This window comes from Felis catus, chromosome C1 (assembly GCF_018350175.1).
Source record: "Felis catus isolate Fca126 chromosome C1, F.catus_Fca126_mat1.0, whole genome shotgun sequence".
Classification (NCBI taxonomy): domain Eukaryota; kingdom Metazoa; phylum Chordata; class Mammalia; order Carnivora; family Felidae; genus Felis; species Felis catus.
In genome coordinates this window covers 219,738,924-219,758,262 of record NC_058375.1, presented here as the reverse complement: position 1 = coordinate 219,758,262, position 19,339 = coordinate 219,738,924, and the positions used below count along the sequence as shown (strand labels likewise).

The window sequence follows — 19,339 nt, the reverse complement described above, 5'->3', positions numbered from 1 at the left end:
CTAACGGGGAAGTCCCACATTCTTAGCAGATTTTTTAGAAAAAAGCACTCTGTTGCCAAGAAGTTTTCAAAAGTTGCTATTTTTGCACAGCCTATAAAAATGCAGCACATTCTCCCTCCCTGCTGACTCTGCAGAAGCATTTAACTCATGGGCCGTATTTCCAGAGCCTGGTTGCCATCTGGGCCCCGCACAGATGTTTTAGCAGGACAAGAACCCTCCCAGCACAAGTTTTTGTTCATTGTATTAAACAAAAGCAGCCCTGTTAATCTCGGTTTCATTCAGGACCGACTTTGGGGTGGGGGGGGAGAGAATCAATATTTGCTAAGAGGGAAAGAACCAAATCAGTAGGGGAAAACAATTATTTGCCGGCTTTTCAGAGAATATTACAAATAATGATGGTTCAAAACCATAAAAAAACTGTTCAAAGAGCAGCCCGACGTGAGCCCTTTAATCTGTGGTTCAGTTTACCCTCTGGTTCATTCTCTCTGTGAACAACTTGAATCCACGAAAATTTTTGTAGCGATACAAACTAATTGGTATGCAAATACCACCCTTCTCGGGTGCAGAATGGCTTCAGTTGGAAGGGCTCACACAACAGCCAGGCTCATCACAACACGCTCGGATTGGCAAGGGGGGGCGGAAGACGTTTGCCGCGCGCAGGAGGGAGGGCTTGGGTGCCTCCTCGCCAGGGAACCAGAGCACGTGTCACAACTCCAAACACCAGCCACTCCGGAAAGGGAACCAATCCCAGCGTGCTCCTGCAAGGTCAGCCAAGAGAAATGTGTCTTCCTTCTACGCCCCTACGACAGTCTCTTCCTGTAAACTCAGGAAAGCGTCAGCCGTGTTGGAAGGGAAAGTCGTGGTTCACCGGAGAAGATCGTTTCTAACTGGGGGATCACTCAGCAGAAATCATCTTCTCCCTGGAACGAAGGCGTCGTGAGGCCCAAACGGGCTTTTTTAACCTTCCTATGTTCCTTCTCACTGTGGACCAGGTTTGAAGGCACAGCTTGTAGGCAGAGGATCGAGGGCCAGGACGCAGCCCGTGCGACTCCCAGGCTGGCGTCTGGGCCTCGGTGAGTGGGAACCGGCTGGCCCGCAAGCCCCAGAGGGCGAGCCATCAGTGGGCAAACCCGTATTTCCTGCCTGGTTAGTCACGACTCCACCTGACCTCGCAGCAAACACGCCGGCCTGGGAGATGACGGGGTGATTTCGGCTCCGGGAGCATCTAGGCTCCGCCGGTCAGGGTGAGACATGGAACCCCGGCCCGTGTCAACTCCGGGGAGCACCGGGCAGCCGCTGCGGGCCGAGGACTCGGCGACGCGGGAGGGAGGAAAGGCTCTGCCCTCGCTGTGTCTGCCCGGCGGGGGAGGCCAGCTCCTCGAACAAGCGGCGTGAGAGACACAAGGAGGGCTGTGAGGTCACAGCCAGTGGCACCCAGAGCAGGCGGTGGATGGAGCTGGAAGACCGGCCGTCCATCTGGCATTGAAGGATGGCAGAAAGGAGGCCTCCAGCCCAAGAGGGCAGCCGGCAAGGGCACCGCGGTGGCCCCGGGTGCAGAGCAGCGGGCCAGAGGCTTCAGTTAGGAAAACGGGGGTGAGACGGTGGGAGAAGTAGCGGAACCAGCAAAGTCAGGCGAAGGACATCGGTGCCGGGGCCCTGGGGCGGCCAGCAGGCCGTGTGAGGGCAGGCCCGGGGGTTGAGGGGCGGACAGGAGCACCGCAACGGTGCCGGGCTGTTATCATGGGCCAGCCTGGAAGCTCTTTTCTTGCAAAAAATCAATTTCGGAGGGAGTTTGAGCAAATCTCCAGGTTATCGGTGTACAAAAAGGAATGCATTTAGGTTCGGGAATGCGAAGTCTGGGTTTCCCTAGAGACGCCGTCTTCCCAATCCCAAGGGCCCTATTTAAGCAGGACGGCGCTCCGGATGGGAAGAGAGGGGAAGTGAGGAGCCTGGCTGCAGCCGAAAAGGCTCACAGACACTGGAAGCTTCTCGCGGCAAGGAAGGAGACCGCAGTTGGTGGAGGTGACGAACACAGAACAGCAGTGGAAGGGGGGGCCGGTGAAGGGAGACGGCCTTGGGACCAGGGAGGAATTTCTCCAACGAATCCAAAGGTCCAGCGACGCTAGGGCTCCCCCGCGAGGCCCAGAGCTGGAGGAACCCACCCCCCAAAAGCGCTCATCAAAAGGAGACCAAGGGATTCGACTTTGACCTAGAGATTGAACAAAACGCCCTCCGTCCCACGGAAGTTTCCTGGTGCCGCTGAGGTGCAGGGTTGGGTCAGAGAGGCTGGGCCCATCTCTGCACACACCCAACACCCGAAGCCCGATGGGCCCCGTGCAGTGGCGGCCGGGGCCTGCTTGCTCCTGCTCCTAGCATGTGACGTGCCCGTGGACTTTACCCTCGTGAGCCCTGTCCTTGCTTGGCTGGCGTCCCCGGACCAGCTGGGACTCTCAGCCGACTGCGCCCCTTCCCAGCCCTGCCTGCAGTGAGATCACGCCGGCCGCTGAGCGTCTGCCACGACAGGAGTATTTGCCCCAGGGAAAGCGGCACGTGTGACGAATCAGGGCTTTTCTCTCTCCTTTTCGGGGAGCAGGTGGTGAAGCGTGTCCCAGCGGACACCAGGGGAGCCAGGGCAAAGCCCCTGGGCAACCCAAACTCCATCCTGCTCCTCCTCGACGTCCTGTCCAGTGCTCTCCGCACGCCTGTGCCTGGCGTCTGGGCTCGCGCTCAGCCTGGCTTCTGTCAACTGGCCCTGGGTCCTCTGTCGCTCTCTCCCCAGCCATTCACGTTGTCTAATGGCGCCCACTCCACCGGAAGCATCCGCCGAGTGCCCGCCGTGCACCAGGGGCCGAGGGGAGCGGTGTGCACACGCGTGAGCTCACGGACGCCCCCGGCCACCCTTGGCAGGGAGGTGCCCTCCTAGCCCCGCCCCCACGCCCCAGAGCGGGAGCCGGATGCCCTCCGAGGAGACACTCCCCAGCCCGCCGTAAGAGGCACAACATCCAGATCGTCCAAAGTAATGGCTGATCCAAGGTGGCTTGTCCTTTGAGGAGGGGTGGACCCCAGGGCCCAGTGAACCCTGGAGGATTTAGCGTCCTACAACCGGCACCTTACCCACTCCTCGCTGAGACTGTGCCCCAGGGCCAGCGGGAGACCGAAGCCCAGGATTACGACTTGCGGAAGACAGTTGACACGGGATCCTTTTGAGGTGGGCCCAAGGCACACACAGAACGTGGCGGAACCCGTGTTCCCGCTAGCGCCTGGGAAGGAGAGGAGGCTCCCTTCAGACACACTCCCGGCTGTCTCCCTGCGTCCGATGGGATTTGACTGGTGGTGGGAGTGGGCTGGGGCAGCTCCAAGTGCCCGGGCTGTTTCTTCACGTGTCAGGCGGGATGACGCCCTCTCCCTCCAGGGCTGCGGGAGACCCGAGAACAAAGTCCACGCAGAGGTAAACCCTCCGTAGACGTTGTTCCGCGGAACTCGCTGAGCTGCAGTGACAGCCCAGGGGAGGCCGTGGAGGCTTCCGGGCGCTCCAAACAGAAACACGGTGACCAAGGGCTCCTTTGGACCTCGGGTCACTGTGGACACTTACGGGAGGCCCAGATCAAGTTTGTCCGGCTTCCGACGGAGTCTCTCCTCCGGGCTCGACAGCTCGTGGCCACGCGATTGTCCTTGACGGGCAGACGGGGAAGCGCCAGCAGGTGAGGCCTGAGGTCACTGCATGGCCCTGGGAGGATGTGAAAACCCTCCGTGTGCAGGGCTGGGGGCCCCGTCTCCACCTTGGACCCGGGGGCGGGGCAGGGGGGGACGGGGCAGGTGGGCCTCCCTCCGAAGGCTCTGGAACGCCTGCTTCTGTGCTCACACACCCCCACCACCTCTACCGTTAGCGCAGGCTTCCTGCTCGGGCCGGGAAGAGTGACCCCGGCGAGTATTTTCACAGCTGCCGGAAGACGTGTCCACTCGAGTCTTTAAACAGAGGCTGTCATCTCCCGCGGGAGGAGTGAGCCAGGCAAGGCCCACACCTCCGTCCAAGTAGAAGAGGCTCCCGGGCACGTTCTCTTTGTTTGGGCCTCGTCAGCCAACCAGACAGAACCTAAGTCCCCGTCCGCTCCCAAGGGTCTGATGTGATTCCTGGTACGTTGTCTGTGGGGGCATCTCGGGGCCCCGGGTGGCAGGCGTCCGGCGCCCTTGCTGGAGGAGACGGGTGAGGCCCCTGCCCCTCTGGCCTTCAGCAGCTCAGCCTCGGGGTCAGCCCCCCTCACAGAGCCAGCCGAGGCACCAGGGCTGGCCCGATTCAGGCTCAGCGCAGGTGGGCAGAGCCAAGGAGGGTCGGCGCGGGGCCAACTGCCCCCCGAGCGCTGCGCCCCCCACCCGCCCTGGCCTCCAGGACCAGAGTCCTTCTCAGGGAGGATGCGAGAATACCTCACACCCCATCCTGCCGTGCGGCCGTTTGCCAACGAGACTGTGTGCAAAACAACCCTGCTGCTCGTGTTGGTCAGAAAACGGAGACCGCAAGGGGCAGCCCCCGGGCCAGCCCGGCGGACCCCAAGGCAGCAGGGATGCCCCTCGCTCAGTCCTCTCTGCCCTTCTCCCAAAGCCGGGCCCCTGGCAGACCACGAGGTCAGATGCTCAGAAGCTTGGGGAGGTGTCTGCTATGCGCTTCAGTAATTCTCCAGAGCAGCCCCATCGGGACCCGGGTGGTCTCCTCGGGAAGGGGCTCCCCAGCATCTGGGATCTGCCCAGAGGGCCTACCTGCCAGCTCCTCAGGGGCAGGCCTGGGTGGCGCAGGAAGAAGCCAGGGTCTGCGTCCGGAGGGGACAGAGGCACATCCCCTGGTTGATTAGCTGGCACTTTCGGATCCCGGCCGTCCTCCCACCGCTGCCCGGGAGCTGGGGTTCAGGCGGGGTTTGCACTGGCTCAGGAGCTCGGAGGCCAGGCGGGGAGACCGGCGAACGGCAGAGAGGGCCGGCTAGGGCACGGGGGCTCCAGCCAGCTACACGTGCGGCCGCGGCTGAGGGCCTGCCGGGTAGAGGGGGGCGCGGTGGTGCGGCCGTAGGGAGGACGGCTCCCGGGGATGACCCAGCACACGGGCAGCAATTTCTGTCCGAAGTCTTGTGCCAGCGCCAACACGGACTGTTTCCATCGCACAGGGGAAACCGAGGCAGCAACGGCTCCGGGTCTTTCGTGAGCTGCCCCCATCAGCTGGCCATGGGCACCAGCGCCCGTGTTAGGGAAGACATCGTCCTCCCGACCTGAGAGCGGTGGAGACACAGAGGCTCCGGGAAGTCGGCCATTTTGCCAAAAGTCACCTGGGAGGGCAGGGCGGAACGGGCACCAAGCCAGCCCGGAGCCCAGGCTCTTCGCAGCACCTCCCGGAGGCCCCGGAACCTGGGCCCGGAACGGCCACGTTACGAGGCCGAGGTGTCCAGTGCATTCCGGAAGCTCTTGCTGCCTCCGTGGCCTCTGCAAACACGCACGCTGGGAGCACGTGGTCTGGTCCTCCCTCCTTCCCAGTGAAGGAAGACAGCCCGACGGGAACAGCGCAGGCCACCCTCCGAGATCGTGCTCTGCCGAGGGCGTCAGCCTCCGTCGCTTGTGTCTGCTGGGACTCCGAGGCCGCCAGAGGCCCGGGGCAGCCTGGCGGTGGATGGAGGGGAGGCCCCGGCTGTGCCCTGCGTGGGAGCCGCGGCCTGGGGGCTGGAGTGGGGCAGCCCCGGGGCACGCATTCAGCTTTCTGGGCTCTGTCCTGAGTCGGAAGTGGGGACAGGCCTCAGGGAAGCTTGGGGGGCGGGGTGCTAATCACGTCCTGGTCGTTCGGGACCGACCGTCGCGGGGACACTGCTGGCTTCCTGGATGGGCGCTGGAGACGGAGGTCCCACCCCCACCACCGTAGCACACGTCCGACTCCTGGAGAGCAGGCGGGCTTCCCGGGCTGGTCACCGTGGATGAGGAGGCGGTCCCCTGCGGGTTGTGGGCCAGGGTTCTGGCCGCTGGCCCTTTGCACATTCAGCCTGCCACAGGAGACCCCAGCCCTGAACACAGCCCCGCAAGCCAGGGGCCAGGGGATAACGGGGGCTGCCCACGAGGCGAGTGGGTCTGGGAGAGCTGCTCTGGGGCCTTCCGCAGCCCCATGGCCATTACCGAAAGGCTGTGGGTCACTAAGTACAATTTCATCCCGGGGCCTCAGGCACAGGCGGGAGATGTGACGGCTCCATTCTTCAGGCTTGAAACCCAGGCTCCGTTGTTCCGGGACCCTCGTCCCGGGCTCCCTGCTCTCCTGGGGCCTCCGTCCCGCACCACATCCCTGGTGCTACCTGCACGACTCCTCCTGTCTGGGCTCAGGCAGGACAGCCTCTGTCCCCAACGTGAGCCTGTGGCCTGGCAAGGCCCCAGTGGACTCGAGGTTTCCCTGTGGGTGTCTTCCTGACCCCACCAGCAGCCTCCGCACACTCCTTGGAAGTCAGGACTGACCACCTGCCCTTCCCTGGGATCGGCCTGGCCCTTGCCCACTGCTGTGATGCCCATTGCTGGGACCAGGCCGGGCTGGGCTTCTTCAAGGAGCCCTCACCTCTCAGGCTGTACCTGGGCAGTGAGCCGCACAGCCTCTGCTCCCCTTGTGAGGCCCTAAGTTTACGGGGGGCTCCCACTGTCAGGGTGTAGAGCCAGCAAGGGGTGGGGTCCCAGGGGCCTCACCTCCTGCTCTGGGTTCTTCTTCCTGACTTTTCCTGAAGCTCCGCCCCCAGCCCCCTGCTGGTGACTCCCCGTGGGTGTTGGCCTGCCTGGTGTCCCCAGTAGGAGAGGGCGGCCCAGGTCAACAAAGTGGGGACGCGGTTGCCTTTGCCTCCGCAGGGGCGGGGGGAGGCTGAGATGGGGGGAGGAGACTCTGGGACTTCCCACCGCATCACATGCTGCCTCCCTCCTCTGCAGGGACTCACCCAGAGAGTGTCCTGGGTTCAAGTTCCGCCCTGGGGTTTCCGGGCTGGACCCTGGGGGAGCTTTACTTACTGTCCCCACGCCTTTGTCGCCCGGTCTGAGCAGTGGGGTGATGTAGTGAGGGAACATCCACCAATCTCTTACTGTAAGTTGTGCTCCATTGTTTTGCGACAGCTTTTTTAAACTGGGACGTTTTCAAGGTAAAATTGTAAAGTGAAGATTGGCCATAGGAGGGCCCCTGTGGGGCAGTGTCCTCGTGTCATCAGGGCCTCCTGGCTGCCACCACCACTGTGGTAATCACCCGCCTCGTCCGCAGCAGAGCAAAGCATTCCTCCAGGGCGACCGAGCATGGGGTGCGGGGCAAAGCTGGGGTGCAGGGACTGGAGGCCACCAGCCCTGGGCTCGCCGCTCTGTCCAGCTCCAGCTGGACCCCGTGTTCCAGTGCTCCCCACCCCTCGTTCAGCAGCAGCCTGGAAAAGCCCCACCCGAGAAGCATCTGGGCCCCCACATTTGTCCCACGCGCCCCAGAGTCCCTGGGGATTCAGACGAGTCAATTCTCCTTTACCTCCAACAGCAGCGAGAGTATTTCATACCCACGCTTCACAGTCACTTCTCTGCAAACCCAGGATGGCCTGGGAAATGGCACCGGCTCCCGCCTGCCGCACTTTCATACGGGGCTGTGGGACAGGGCGACCTCATTAACAAAACAAGATAGAAGACAGGGGGCTGGGCCGGGCCCATAAACTGTGGTTTGCCACGATCTTCAGAAGTGATCCGTTGTTGAAGGTGAGATGAGTACACTCTTATCTCTGTGTGTATGCACACATGCACACACGCGTGTATCTACGTGAATGGGTATCCATGTATTTTGAAAATTTAAAGCTGGGGGCGCCTGGCGGGCTCTGTCGGCGGAGCGTGCGACGCGATCTTGAGGCTGTGAGTTCAAGCCCCACGTTGGGCGTAGAGATGGCTTAAGAATAAAATCTTTCATAAAAAAGAAAATTAAATTAACAGGTAAAAAATTTAAAGACCACAGACTTAGCGTAAGTATGTTCATTACAAGGCTACTTATCGCTTAAAAGCTTTGACAGGTAACCTAAAGTCCAACAACAGGGAATTGACTGCGTTAGGTAAACCACACATTGGGGGGTCTATGCAGCTATTAAAAATTGCACGGCAGGAAAGTGCCAATAACATGAAAACAGCTTCTCAATACCCGTGTAGCAAGGAGAGAAAGCTTGTAGGTGCTGGTATTAGTGACAGAGCGTGAGAGAGGACAGATAACCCAGCAAGCACCACAGTGTCCCCGAGGCCCAGGGGCCACAGTGCCGGGCCCGCTGGAAGTTTCCGCCGGGGGTCCCTGCTGCCCAGGTCGGCACCCCCGGAGACACGCCCGCCAGGCCTCGGGCCTGTGCTCAGAGGCTCCTGGAGTCGGAGGCTCACCCCCCGTCCCCCGAGTCTCCCACGCCACCCTCCCGGGATCACCCACACGTTAAACCTCAGGAAGAGACACGAGGCAGCAAAGCAGTTCTGCGCACATGCAGCACGTCCCCTTCCAAGGGCTCTGGGCGAGGCGGCTCGGCGTTCTGCCTGGTGCGGCTATGAATTAAAAGCTTCAGACTGAACCGTCTCCAAGATAGCTTGAGATTTCGGGGAGAGGATTTTTCCTTCCTTTCCCTTGTTCCTTTTCACTTGCCTTTTTTTTTTCTCACTTTTAAAAAACACAGTCATTAAAGGAGGTCCCGGAGGAAATGAAACACAGAGCACTGTGTTAAGATATCATAGAAGTTCTGACTTTCAATACCCAATTCCCCAGAAAATTTTGAATTAAGCCAGTGAGTTCCACATTTACAGAAACGCTGGAAATTTTCTGGGGAAATTATTCAGAATGAAATGAGTAGCTGTAGCTGATAAGAGTCTCTCTCCCTGCTCCCAATCTGCCCAAAGCTGTTCTTTCCGTGATGAAATTTTTATGAATGAAAACACCAAGGCTACCAACGGCTCCAGCAGCCGCAGCCGGATCTCAGGTGGGACGAGGCTTTGAAACGTGGGGTGTGGGGACGCTGTCGGGGTCGTGCGAGCCTCGGCCAGATTTGTGCCCTAGGACGCGCCCGGACATTTTGGGGAAGCTCAGAAGACAGATGTGGCTCTGTGCCACAACAAATGACCTTACAAAGGTCACCTTGTTATATAAGGTCATTAGTTTCTAAAATCACGACCCCCTGCCCCGTTTCAGATCAAAAGAGCATATACGATTGTTGCCGGTTCAATAGTAAACTCCCTTGGTGATTATAGATGACAGGAAATTTAAGTACGTATGTATTTTGAAAATACTTTAAGGTAATATAATACCTAAGTTCAATTAAATATTTTAGTTCAATTGAAATATAATTGAAATATAATTATGGGAATTTACTGCATAATTGCATCGCATAATTGTGTAATATGAGACAGTGATCATTTTAATAACTCTTTATGCTTCATAATTCCTCAGGAAGAATAATCCTCATCATATCAAAATAGGATGTTTATTATAACCAGGATATTTTTCCACAAGGCACATAGTCGTGTAAGTCTAAAAAGACATTACCTGATAGTATTCTGTTGTCATATCCTTGTTTGAGTGTGTAAAATGTATTTTTAATTTTCTAATTAGCATGATAGGAAATGGACTATGGATTTTAAACATCTGAAGAAAAAGAAGGCTTTGCATAATTCGGAAATAATTCTCATCAGGCGTTTGTCAAACATCAGTACAACATATACATTCTGAAATTCTGTCTTACCTGTTACTATAGAGTAAGAGATATAATCCTTAATAGTCTAAGGATTGCCAAGAAAACAAAGAATAAATGGAGAAAAGCTTCAAAAATGTATTTTTGCAGACAGCTCTGGATCTTTGACTATAAATACAAAAAAAGATAGAGAGGTCGTGGGACAATTTCTTTTATTATCATTGTACTTGCCAACTCTGTTCCAAATCCTTCATGGGTTCATCAACATTATAAAAAATCTAGCTGTGTGCTATCTCTACGAAGTAGCCCTTGAAATAAATGAAAATAAATAGGAAAAGGTAATAATGTAAAACAATTGTTTAAATTTTTTTAATGTTTACTTATTTCTGAGACAGAGAGACAGACAGACAAAGCATGAGTGGGGGAGGGGCAGAGAGAGAGGGAGACACAGATTCCGAAGCGGGCTCCAGGCTCCGAGCTGTCGGCACACAGCCCGACACAGGGCTTGAACTCAGGAACCGTGAGATCGTGACCTGAGCTGAAGTCGGACGCTTAACCGACTGAGCCACCCAGGTGACCCTAAAATAATTTTTAACAAGTCCAGAATGAGTGATCTTTCACACAAGTTAATACTCAATCATGAATCCTTCATGGCTGTGAATGAGGGTGTTGAGTCTAAGAAAAGTAATAACTTCCCTTATAAAATATGACCTTCTCATTCTTCTGGGGCTAAATCCAAGATATTTTTTTATTTTATCAGACTCCCTAAGATCACTTCAATAAAAAGACGACCAGGCTTCAAGTGTGCATCGCAAGACGGAAGGAATACAATTCTCTTGGCAGCTAGAACCAAACCTGTGTCGGGGCCGCCTGGGTGGCGCAGTCGGTCGAGCGTCCGACTTCGGCTCAGGTCACGATCTCACGGTTCCTGAGTTCGAGCCCCGCGTCGGGCTCTGTGCTGACGGCTCGGAGCCTGGAGCCTGCTTCCGATTCCGTGTCTCCCTCTCTCTCTGCCCCTCCGAACACACACTGTCTCTCAAAAATTTATAAACATTAAAAAAAAAAAAACTGTGTTTAGGACAAAATCCACTTTTATTGTAAATGGTCTTACAGAAGGTGAGTCTTTATGGGAGACAGTGGGACTCAGAATCTCCCGAAAGTCCACCGGGGAAGTAAGGTGTGGGGCCCCGAGGAACCAGAACTGGAGGGGGGCCTTTTCTCAGCCCCCATCCCTGTGGGGAGGAAACTGGCCACTTCTCCCAATGCTTTGGAGGAAATCTAGGAATCTAAGTGTTTATGTGAGATGCTTCATTTTTAAAAGGTTTTTTTACAGTAGGCTTCAGGTCCAGCATGGAGTCCAGTGTGGGGCTTGAACTCATGACCCGAGCTTAAGACCTGGGCTGAGATCAAGAGTTGGGTGCTTAATCAATGGGCCACTCAGGCGCCCCCCAGATCTCTCATTTTTTAAATGTTGACTCAACGGTTTTAGAAAAGAGTGGTTTAAAAAAATTTTTTTTCATGGTTATTTTATTTTTGGGAAAGAAAGAGAGACAGAGCATGAGCAGGGGAGGGGCATAGAGAGAGGGAGACAGAGAATCCGAAGCAGGCTCCAGGCTCCGAGCTGTCAGCACAGAGCCCAATGCGGGGCTCGAACCCGTGAACCATGAGATCATGACCTGACCCGAAGTCGGATGCTCAACCGACTGAGCCCCCCAGGCGCCCCAGCCCCCTTGTGAGCTGAGGAAAGAGCCATACGCTATGAGAAGTGAGCAGAAAGGTGGAAGGAGGCTGGGCCTTCAACATCCTACGTGGGTAGCTTCACTGTCCTTACCTGTGTAACCCCAGACTTCTGCTTAAGTGAGAAAAACAGATGCTGTTCCTTATTCAAGGTCACTTGAAAACAGAGCTGGAAGCAAGGGTTAAGTGCTAGTGCATAGCTTGCAAGAGTGAACAGAAGAGGCAATAGACCATGGCATGATGAGAAGGGGTCAAGGCAGTGACACACGCCCCATGGCCTCGGCCTCCCCCGGGGACACTGAGGCTGTTTGTCAGATGCTTCCAACTGAACGCATGGGATGTCTCTGGACAGGCTAGACGAATAAATGTGTGGAACAGCCTGTTGGAAGAAGGAGGAAAAGGAATCTATCTGCCCAACTCCCTCCCATCTCTGATTGCTCAAAAGCTTCCCCACAAGGTGTTGAGTCAACCTGATTCTAGGTTGTGTCCTCAGACCCTTCTGGCCAGCTCACATGCCCTATGAAGGGGCAGGGAAACCCCAGGGATACACCTGGCCACTCTGACTTCACAGACATGAGCCGGGGGTGCCCGGCTCTCCCGGGGCGAGTGAGTAGTTAGTCCTGGTGGCAAACACCCGGAGGCTGAGCAGAGTCAGTGTTGCCCAAGGGTGGTGAAGGCGGAGCTGAACAGAGGTCTGCGGGCGGCCGTGTCAGAGGGTCTGAGACCCCACCCGCTCAGATTGGTGACATTTCATCACCCACAGCTGAACACTTCCTCGTCGATGTGCTCTTTGCTCCGTACTACATTTTCAGCCAAGTGTAACAATTCCCGAGATTCTTGGACAAATAAGATTCCTTTGGAAATTGTGTGCATGTGCACGTATGCAGGTGAGAGGCTTTTTGTAAAGCTAAATACGCCTATTTTAATTTTTAAACGTTCATTTTTTCTTAAATAACACTGTTTCCGTTTTATCAGTTTTACTATGTCCTTTCTTTAGTGACATGTTGGTGCTGGTAGATGGTCAAATGGATTCCTTATATTCATGTGTATCTTATTAAATAAATAAAAGACCTTTCCTTCCCTACGTTTTTTGCATCTGTGGGTTTTCTCTTCTGAGTTCTGTTTTCTGTTCCATTTATCTACTGTTCTGAACCAAAAATAGAAATAAAAAGAAACTGAATAAACTATAAACACGAGAGAGGCAATGTTTGCAAATGACACATCCAACAAAGGACTTGTATCCAGAATACATAGAGCATGTGCAAAATTCGAATGAGAAAATAAATAATCCCGTTTTAAAATGGGAAAAAGAATTGAACAGACACTTTACCAGAGAGGATAGACAAATGGAAAACAAGTACATGAAAAGGTCCTCAACATCACAAGGAATTAGGGAAATACCAGTTAAAATTATAATTAGATTCCATACACTCTTATTGGAATGGCTAAAATAAAAATAAACTAAATGCACATACGCATATGCAAGCAAGTAATAAACGAATGGAATCTGACAGCATCGGTACCAACAAGGATACAGAGCCTCTGACACAGTCACGCACGCTAACAGGGATGCAAGATCATTCAACCACCCTGGAAGACAGTTTGGCGTTCCTTACGAATTTGAAAATACATATAACATGTGACCAGCCGTCTCTCTGTGTTTGTTCTAGAGAAATTCAAACGGATGCCACTCAAAACCCTATATGTAAATGTTTGCAGCAACCCTGTTTATAATTGCCCAAACTGGGAAACAACCCACCACGTAGGGTGGCTTCCGCACCGATAGACTTTGACAGATGTGGAAGAGGAGGAGGAGTGTGGTTTGTACATTTCACAGCCTTTCCGGGCTTGGAGGATAATAATTGGGGGCTGGGCCCACCCAGGGCAGAAAGCATAGTAAACAACCGCACATTTTAGGTAGAGACCCCGAAAAGCTGAATTCTAGGAGCACTCATATGGTGACAAATTTTCAGCAATTGGCTCTAGAAGATAAAAAGCCCTGATTTAGAATATTTCCTAATTTCTATGGTGTAAATACTCCCAGAGAGCCAATTTCAAGCTACCCATATGACCTCACTGAACACAGAGCTGGGAAGGTCTGAGCCCAATCAGCTCCCATGAGCCAGTGCTAGCTGGCTCCAGGACACCACTTCCTAGAAGTCAGGATGCCCTTGAGTAAGCCGCTTCTTGGATCCGGCTCTGAATCATCACGGTACAGAAAGTCTCTCAAACCCTGGAACTGGATTAAAGTGATCCGTGGCTTGCCGGTGACTCCCAGGGGCCTCACACATGACTCATACGAAAGACAGAAGAAAGCACAGCACTGTTCCCAATTTTCTTCTTAAAAAACAAAACAAAACAAAACAGAAAAGAACACTGATCATCACACCAGCCAAGATAACCAGGCAGATAAGTAAATAAGACATCATGAATGAGAACCAACACAAACAACAGGCGAGAGAAACAGGCCTCCAGGTGCTGACAGAGTAGAATGACCAGGAAAGAAGCCAGATACCGAGTCAACATGCTGTATGGTTGGTTCCATTTACATACAAGTCAAAATGGCAACGTGAAATTACAATGTTTGGAGATGCAGAGGTTGAAAAGGATAAAGAAAGCAGGAAGTGAGTGCAATAAAAGTTGGGATTGTGGCTGGTTTTAGGGGTGAGCGGGGGCTGTGACTTGGAAGGGGCATGCGGGTGGGGGTTCCAGTTGCCTGGATGGTGATAACTCTGGTGCTCAATGCATAGTAATTTATTAAAGTGGAAATGTGTGTTTTATGCATTTCTCTCTATATTATATGTATGTCACAGGAAATATGTTAAGAATAATACATCATGCCCGAGTACTCTTAATCCAAGTAATCCAGAGGTGATTCAGCATTTGAGAAATATGTCAGCATAACTCTCTACAATAATAGATTAATGGAGAAGAGCATCTTAATTTTTATTTTTGACAAACAAAAGGGCCTTGATGAATTAAAACCGCATGTGCATGATTGAAAACAAGGCTCTTAGGAAACCAAGGCCAGAAGAAACTAAAACCAAAACTAAAAGAAAAAGGAAGAATGTGCTCATTCTCCTCACTCTCATGCAGCATTTACTAGTGGATTCCGCCAATACCAAGGGGAGAGATGGGAGCGCAGAAGAGGAAACAGAAGAGGAAAACGTATGTCATTCTTTGCCGATATGTGATTGTCCACAGGAAATGCAGGAGAATGAAGCGGTCCCGCCCAGGCGCTCACCTGTCCGCGTTGCCGCTTACGCAGAATGCGATTTGTGATGCTCTGCGGGTGGTCCACCAGCAGCCCTCATTCCCAGTATCGACCAAAAACTATAAAACGTCTAAGAACAGATCCGACAGGAAGTGCACTTTGTCTATAGAAAACTACAAGACTGCATGCCAGGGTCTTTGTTTTTTTTTGTCTCTTTGTTTAAACTGACCTTAATAAAATAGAGAAAAAATCACGTTCATTGACGAGAAGACTCCAGTCATACAGATGCTAACTCTCCCCTGAATTGATCTAAAAACTCAGTGCAATTCTGACAAAAATCCCAACGAGCTTTCACATGAACCCTGGCAAACTGTTCCTGAAATTCATGTGTAAGCACAAGGCGCACGGAGGGTTAGGATGATTTGGGAAGAGAACCACGGGACACTCCCCAGCCACATATCACGATGCATCACCTGGGTGACACAGCGGGCGCTCAGCCATGAACTGACTCATTGGTCCTGATCCTACTCCTGGGGACCCGTGGCAGCGCTGGGTTCTGCCTCCCTGGTGGATGTGGGAGCGGCCTCACACAACAAGCTGGGTCATGGGCAGGAGCTGCTGGCGTTCCTGTGTCTCCGAATCCACAGGTGTGCCCAGAAATCCTGTGGAAGAATCTAGACTTTACCAGAGCGTGGAGCTGGGGAGCAGGAGGAGCGGATCTTTAGCTGTCAGCCTACCTGGGCGCCTAGCCGTGTATCCCCCGTTACAAGGGACGGAAGGCCACGTGGGACCCTCCGAGTCACATCATTTATTAATAATCGCATGGACTTTTTCTGAAATGTATTTTCCAAACACCCATATTGTTTTCATTTTTAAATTGTATTTATTTTTAAAAAAAATTTTTATTGTGGTAAAATGTAAAACTTGCCATTTTAATCCAACTTAAGTGTGCGATTCAGTGGTATTAAGCAGACTCGCGATGCTGTGCAACCATCACCCCTCCCCTCCTCAGAACTTTGTCCGTATCCCAAACCGAGACTCCGTGCCCATAACACACGGACTCCCCAGCCCCTCCCCCAGCCCTAGGCACCTGCCACGCTACTTTCTCTGTCTCTGAACTTGACTCCTCTAGGGACCTCATGGAAGCAGAACTATACAGTATTTGTCCTTTTGGTGGCTGGCTGGTTTCACTCAACATAATGTCCTCAGAGTTCATCCACGTTGTAACAGGAGACAGAGCTTCCTTCCTTTTTAAGGCTGAATACCATTCCGTTGTGTGGCCGGACCACATTTTGGTTTTCCCGTCCACCATATTGGACACCTGAGCCGTTGTGAACAATGCTGCAGTAACATGGGTGGGTAGGTATCTCTCTGAGTCCCTGCTTTCGTTTCTTTTGGGTGCATACCCAGAAGTGGGATTGCTGGCTCATATGGTCGGTAATTCTGTGTTTAATCTTTTGAGGAACATTTCAGTTTTAAAAAGCATCGTTAATCTACCACAGTGTGTTGTTGCTGTCAAACGTATCCATGTACCTTTTTCTTCTTTTTCTTTTTTTTTTTTTTTTTTGGTAGTTTAAAAAGAATCCCAGAGCTTGGGATGGTTGGGGAAAGGAACATTTGTTCCAGATTCAAATAAGGTATAATGTGGCATTTGTGGAACAAATAAACTGCTCAGGGCGGTGGCTGAGGGGGTGTCTCAGCCTATCTGCTTGCTCGGTCTACCTGTCATACTCCAGGAAGCTGAGGACTATACCTGGTGTAGGAACGAAATGACAGGAGGACAGCAGCCAAGGGCCACCTTCCCCCACCCCCCGTGGCCTGAGCTGCTTGGTGGCCTCAAAGCCCAGCTACACGGGGGTGGGGGGAGAGGGGTGTCCCCTGCGGAGGTCGCCTGCCCCACCCCCGCACCCACCCCCTGCCAGCTCCACCCTGTCCGTGCCCACGCGCTCAGCCTAAGAGGGGCAGCCTTGAGCCCGCGGTCTCCACTGGCGGAGGAGGAAAGAAGGTGGCTTCGACGGTCCCCCCGGGTCTGTGCCCGACGCGGGGAGGGGCCCAGGTTTGCACCTACTTTCCACGGAACCCGCTGTGCCGACTGTGAATCAAGAGTTAAGGGAAATTTTAAAAATTAAATCTGAAACCACAGGATATGTACAAGAGGGTGATGATGATGCCTGGGAGTTTTTATCAGTCACAGCTGTTCCATTATGTTTGTTTACTTTCGGGTAGAAATGGTCCTTTGAAATACATGACCAAAATAAACACACTGGCAGCTGCGGTTGGCATGGGTGAGCGAGCCGGCGGAACCAGACCCGGGAGGCCACCAGCTCGCCAGCGCCGTGTCAACGGCAAAATAAATAACCCCGATGATACCCAACAACAGAAATCGCCTATGAAAAATTCTATTGGAATCTAGGAATCATGAAATTTTGTGGAATGTTGCAATTCCGGCGAAACCCCAAAGTTTATTTTGTTTTTAAACACTGAATCTGGAGTTCAACATGAAATGTGGTGTCACAGAGAAACCACCATGATGGCATAATACATTTCTACTGTCAATAATTATTATATACAAATATTTATTGAGCACTTACTACCCGCTAGGCATTCGGCTCTCTGCTGGGCACCCGGAAGTGGAAAGGAAAGTCAAAATTCCTCTCTCACTGGGACACCTGGATGGCTCAGTTGGTTGAGTGTCTGACTCTTGATTTCTGCTCAGGTCATGATCCAGGGGTCATAGGATCGAGCCTCTAGTCAGTCTCTGCGCTAAGCGTGGAGACTGCTTAAGATTCTCTCCCTCTCTCTCTCTCTCTTTCTCTCAAAAATAAATAAACATTACAAAAAATTTTAAATAAAAAAATTGACAAGAAGACCAACAATAACGTAATTTCAGGTAACAATTAATGACATCAAAAGTTTCAGTCATAAGGGCACCTGGGTGGCTCAGTCGGTTGGGCGTCTGACTTCGGCTCAGGTCATGATCTCACGGTCCGTGAGTTCAAGCCCCATGTCGGGCTCTGTGCTGACAGCTCGGAGCCTGGAGCCTGGTTCGCATTCTGTGTCTCCCTCTCTCTCTCTGCCCCTCCCCAGCTCATGTTCTGCCTCTCTCTCTCTCCTTCAAAAACAAATTTTAAAAAAATTAAAAAAAATTTTTTTAAGTTTCAATCATAATTAATTTAAATGATTAAACTTGGTTGATCACACATGTATAAACACACATTAATTGAATTATGATAGAAACTTTATATATCATACACCCCCAAATCATCTCTAACCACAAGTCCATAGAGGAAAATAAACGCAAAGGAATTCCTTAAGGGACTCATGTTCTCCTCATACACATAGGAACGTGTGCACTGTTTATAAATTCACAATATTTCACCTCCTTTACATACATTAAAAAAAAAGTGCAAAGAAGTTTATAGAAACCAACATTTTTCATTTTGAGGAAAACTGCTGAAAAACTAAATTTGAAGAGTTGGCGTTTGTGTCTCCATCTGAGATCACGGAATTACGGTTTCTGACAGGGTTTCTCCTCTGCTCGTAATTGAAACCCCTCTATGAATAAGGAACCACGTACAAAAATGTGCGGCACAGGTATTTCTGCTTCCATGATATAGGGGATCTCAGGGCCACAACTGTTCTTGGGGATAACAAGCAGAGAAGAAGTGACGTGTGCTCGTTTCCAGTCCCTCAACGTGAACCGCATCGGAGGAGAGAGGACAGACTCTGCAGGGCAGCTGCACGGGGAGACCGTGCAGGGACTTCCCACGATCGCCCCGATTCTGATTCTGGTTTCGCTGGAAGAGGGCTGGTTTCAACGTTTATTTATTTTTGGGACAGAGAGAGACAGAGCATGAACGGGGAAGGGACAGAGAGAGGGGAGACACAGAATCGGAAACAGGCTCCAGGCTCCGAGCCATCAGCCCAGAGCCTGACGCGGGGCTCGAACTCACGGGCCGCGAGATCATGACCTGGCTGAAGTCGGACGCTTAACCGACTGCGCCACCCAGGCGCCCCGAAGAGGGCTGGTTTCACCGGAGGCAGTGCTCTGAGCGCAAGACCGGAAAATGAACCGGAGGCAGAGAGGTGCTGTTGGTTGTAAAGTTACCAAGAACCAAGTCGAATTGGTGATGCCACACTTCCTGCCAAGCGCTGCCGTCTCCCCCGGGGGCTTAGAGAGTTATGAATCGGGCACACACCTGAGCGTTAATATCACTCGCCAAAAAGCACGTTCCTGGGAGATGCGGACCCCCGGTCCTCAGGGTGGGATCTGCATTTGTTCCCATCTGGGATACAGACTTGTCCGCGGGTTAAGGTGTAGACAAGGTGTTTCTTGGCCTAGATCAAAATGTGAGCCATTCCGTAGGACTTTTCTAGAGCCCTGCTGAGAGAGCTAAGTTATATTCACCAGGGCCCTGTTACCTCTGAATATACGTGAAAGGATGTGTTTTGTTTTTTTTTTTTAATATTTTATTTCTTTTTGAGAGAGAGAGAGACAGAACGCGAGTGGGTTAGGGGCAGAGAGAGAGGGAGACACAGAATCCGAAGCAGGCTCCAGGTTACTTATTTATTTATTTATTTAATGTTTATTTTTGAGAGAGAGAGAGAGACAGAACACGGGCAGGGGACGGGCAGAGAGAGAGGGAGACACTGAATCCGAAGCAGCTCCAGGCTCCGAGCTGTCGGCACAGAGCCCGACGCGGGGCTCGAACCCACAAAC

The 19,339-nt window shown here is 52.7% G+C and overlaps 1 long non-coding RNA gene across 1 annotated transcript; it reads left to right on the top strand.

The window, feature by feature from the left end:
- The first annotated feature begins 532 nt into the window (after positions 1–532).
- On the top strand, positions 533–9,799 carry LOC123379326. The gene is made up of 2 exons (XR_006583676.1): positions 533–3,701; positions 5,151–9,799. It is a non-coding gene; the product is annotated as an uncharacterized LOC123379326 (long non-coding RNA).
- The last annotated feature ends 9,540 nt before the right edge of the window (positions 9,800–19,339 follow it).